A 4,350-nucleotide genomic window follows, 5' to 3' on the forward strand; every position below is an offset into this window, starting at 1 on the left:
AACTGCCTCGCCCCGGCCCGCCCGCCGCCGCTCTTATGGGAAGGGCAGAGGGTCCCACCCAGTCAGGCCCCTGCTTAGCTCTGCCGGACCCACCCAGGGGCCTTAATACCGTCTCCGGGACGAGGATCCCAGGGCCCAGGTCGGGCCTCCAGCTGCGGAGTGAGCCCCGCCGCCCCCGGTTGTCGACAGGGGGCGCTGCCTGAGGGGCTCGGCCACCGTGCGTTAAGCGAAGAGACTGCAGAGGAGCACCTCCCGCGCCCCCCGAACACGCGCCGCGGGCTCGCCTGGGCACAGCGGACCCCACGCGCCCCCGAGCGGACCGGGACCCACACTCTGCCCCGCCACCATGGAGCCCCACTGCGTCTTCCTCGTCTGTACCCCGAATCGTAACGGGCGAAGCTGGACCGTGAAACGAGCCTCTGGGGAGGCAGCCGCCTCCGCCTGCCGGGCACCCAGAAGGTTCAGGTTTAGGCCGCACATCTGAGCCCCCTTCTCCTGAACCTGGGTGGACGGATCAAGTCCCAGGGGTTTTAGTGTAGTGTGTAAGCCACGCAAACAGGACGGGAGCCCCCCACTCCCCTCCTGGGAGAGGCTAGGAGAGCAGAGGCTGCAGTGTCTTGGCTTATCTCGCTTTGGAGATTAGCAGGGCGCGGCCTGAGTTACAACCACAGTTTAAGGAGCATCAGGTATTGCCTTTCAAACTCTGTCGAGTTTTGCTGTTTTGTTTCTGGCTGGACTAATTTGCAAGTGAAAAGTTCTGGGACATCCTCGTGAGGTTGACTCAGACAAAGAACAAGAAAGACATTATTTTCACCCAAGTCGGTGCTGAGCTGACAGATGTGACGCATCCAAAGGGGCAGCCTTGAGAAGATGGAGGGGCTGAGAAGCTGCGTGAGACTGTCGTCGGGCCTGCTGAGAGCCACTGGAAGTGCCACGTGAAACTCCCCAGAGACTCCCAGGAAACCTGGCTCTCGGGCTGCAGGCCGGGAAGCTTGGGGGCACGGGAGCGCTGCCCTCCTGGCCTGCCTCAAGGGCCCTGCCGCGGGGCTGTCCCCTTGCTGACTGGGAAGAAGCAGGCCATAAGTTCAGAGTGCTTCCGGTCCTGAAAGGCACCTGTTCTGGTCAGAAACATCCCCAAAGCTGTGTGTCCTTGAAGGATGTGCGCAGTCTCCGAGTTTCTTTGGCATCAAGAGCCAGCCTGGGGTGCAAAGAGCCGCCTGACAGCTACTACAGTCTCCAGTCGTCCCCTGGGGGACAGACACCCAGCTACAAGCTGCCTCAGCCCCACGGTGCCCCAGGCCGCCCTGAAACCACCACACACCACCCCGCAATGGCCCCAATGCCTCACACAACCCACAACAACCTCACAAAGACCCTACGAAGCCCCACAGCACCCACACGACCCCCAAAGGCCACTGCCCGCCCTTCCACCCACGAAAGCTCTCCCTTCTTCTCTTGCCTCCCATGGTCCCCCTGAAGACCTTCAAAGTCTGAGGAGCCCCACTGTCCCTGCAGGGGCGAGTGGAAGAGAGGGGGGCAGGAGGTGCAGGGGCAAGAAGGGCCGGTATACGTGACCCGAGCGGGTTTGCACAGGAGGAAAGGAAGCTGTAGAAGGGGTGGACACGATGTTCCGGGAGCTAGTTGTAGGAGGGGAACTCAGGTGTCATTGTAGGAAAGGACGGGTCCAGAGACTGAGGGGGCCGTTCCGGGCCTGGACCCCTGCTTGGGGCCAAGCCCTGTAGTAAGTGGTCCTCACCTCTGCCTGCATCCCCGTTTCTTCCAGAGCAGGGCTCAGGCCCAGGCCCGTGGCAGACACAGCCCTGGATTCAAGCCAGCCTTGGCCGTGACCTGCTGCCTGGTTCCTCCTCTGCCATGGGCTGTTCTGTCCAACAACCCACAGGCAGCAACTCCGAGCTGGGATGTGCCGTGAGTGCCTACACACTCTGCTTTGTGCACACGCAACACAAAACACAGGACGTGAAGCAGCTCGGTGATGTTTATATTCCTAATGTGGCTGAAGCGATAACATTTTTGACAAAGTGGGTAAAAGAAAATGTATAATTAAAATCAATGTCACCTGTGTTATTTTGCTGCAGATGGAACCGTAAACGGCAGGCACTGAAGCTGCCAGCAGACCTCGCCGCTGGATAGGCAGAGTGGGGGGCTCAGCCCGGGCCCTGGCACAGCTACCTCCCTACGTTTCCATGGCAGCACGTGGAGGGACGCCAAGCCTCCTGCATTTATAGACAAATGCTCATGTGCTCTATCTTTTCCCCAAATCACCTCTGGAAACGGTTGACGATTCCTGACCCCCCACCCCCACCCCCCGGAAGAGACGAGGACCCAGGACACCTGCAGAGTGGATTGCTGCCCACCTGCACAGGTAGAGCTCCCAGAGGGAGACGCATTTTGGGGATTGGGGACTGTGTCCTTAGTGGAGAGAGGGCCAGCTCTCAGTTCATCCTTGTCCAGAGAACTGCCCTGCTTAAGGACGGAGTGTGGCCTTGCTGGGACACGTCACTTTCTGAGCCTCAGTTTCTGCAGCAGTGAAACTCCGAGACTACAATAGGTCGCCTGTAGAAGCTTTTGAAATGCAAACGCCCTGGCCCTGGCCCACTCGGAGCACCACCCAAGGATTTCATGGCTCCAGGCAGGAAGGAGGCACTCAGAGGCCCTAGTCCCAACTCTGAACCTTTTCTCCAAGTTTCTATTCCTAGGAGGTTATAACTATGAGTCAGAAAATTACCATAAGTTACCCTGGGGCTGGGGTTGGTGGTAAGCTGAGGGCCAGGGGATGGGAAATCACTTCCCCACGGGGACCACTCCCACCCCTGGCAGAGCCCAGAGCCAACATTTGAACCTGAACTTGAGAGTCTAGACATTGCGGGTGGGGGTTGGGGTGCTGGTCAAGATCAGGCTTATGTCACTTGAAAACAGGGGTCACTTGAAAACACCATGGAGGCACAGTCCCTTCCTCCACATCTTAGTTTTATTCTCTTAGTTCCATTAGGAAAATAGACCGTACAAATGAAGTTAAAACCAACAATAATCCTACGCAGTTTTAAAAATGGTATAAAACTGGGGCGCCTGAGTGGCTTAGTTGGTTGAGTGTCCAATTTAGGCTCAGATTATGATCTCACGGTGCATGGGCTCGAGCCCCCCTCCCCCAGCCCCCCCAGCAATGGGCTCTCTGCTGTCAGCGCAGAGCCTGCCTGGATCCTCTGCCCCTCCCCCGCTCACACTCTCTCTCAAAAATAAGATAAGCATTTTTAAAAAATGGTATGAAATTGGATGGACCTTGAGGGTGTTATGCTGAGCGAAATAAGTCATTCAGAGAAGGACAAATATCATATGTTTGCACGTATAGGAGGATTAGGAGGAACTTGACGGAGGAACAAGGGGGAGAAGAAGGGCGGAAATGGTGGGGGAAAGGGAGAGAGGCAAACCATGAGAGACTCTTGAATGCTGACAAAAACTGAGGACTGATGGATGTGGGGGGGAGGGGGGGATGGGCATGGAGGAGGACACTTGTGGGGATGAGCACTGAGTGTTATGTGGAAACTAATTTGACAATAAACTATTAAAAAAAAATGGTATGAAATTAGAGTAAAACATCTTCCCAGTCCCCACAGCCCCTGATGCCTGCCCCTCCAATGGCAGCCCCAGGGGGAATCATTTACATTGGTTTGCTGCATTTTCTTTGTATTTCTGTAAGTAGTATCTCATGTATTTTACAAAAAACGTAAGCAAGCTAATCTGCCAGGCACTTCCCGGGGCTGCAGCCGCCCGGGTTCCCTCTGCGCCAGCTCGTCCTGCCTCCACAGATGGACGTGTGGTTTCTCTCCTATATTTTGGAGTCCGGTGGACGTCCTTGCGGGGATGGAGGAGTGCTGATGAGACGAGCGGTGAGCGGGGAGGGGGCAGGGTGCTGCCTCGGCCCAGCCGGACCTCACACGCAGGCGGCCTCGTCTCCGGGGATGATGCCAGGCAAGGGCTGAACATCGCGACAGCGGAAGGGGGTCTCATCTGCCTGCAGCCGCTATCCGGAAGGAGCCGTCTGAATCTGTCAGAGGAAGGATTGCCTGTGGGTAAGAACCAGCTGATAGAGAATGAATGTTTTCAGGGCAGAAGGTGTCACGCTGGTGTGTCCCAGCCTTGAAGCATCTTCACAAAATCCTGGGTGAGGGGCGCCTCGGTGGCTCAGGCAGTTAAGCGTCCGACTGCGGCTCAGGTCATGATCCCACAGTTCGTGGGTTCGAGCCCCGCGTCGGGCTCTGTGCTGACAGCTCAGAGCCTGGAGCTGCTTCGGATTCTGTGTCTCCCTCTCTCTCTGACCCCCCCTCCCCTGCT

At 57.2% G+C, this 4,350-nt stretch overlaps 1 long non-coding RNA gene across 1 annotated transcript in view; it reads left to right on the forward strand.

Annotated features, from left to right (window-relative positions):
• Positions 1–3,418, forward strand: part of LOC144223816 (uncharacterized) — a 6,417-nt gene extending 2,999 nt beyond the window's left edge. Inside the window, exons 4-5 of the long non-coding RNA XR_013332842.1 lie at positions 1,784–1,990; positions 2,097–3,418. This is a non-coding gene — a long non-coding RNA (uncharacterized LOC144223816). The remainder of the gene's footprint in view (positions 1–1,783; positions 1,991–2,096) is intronic.
• The last annotated feature ends 932 nt before the right edge of the window (positions 3,419–4,350 follow it).

The sequence above is a fragment of the Crocuta crocuta genome, unplaced genomic scaffold (assembly GCF_008692635.1).
Source record: "Crocuta crocuta isolate KB4526 unplaced genomic scaffold, BGI_CrCroc_1.0 scaffold1300, whole genome shotgun sequence".
Lineage (NCBI taxonomy): Eukaryota > Metazoa > Chordata > Mammalia > Carnivora > Hyaenidae > Crocuta > Crocuta crocuta.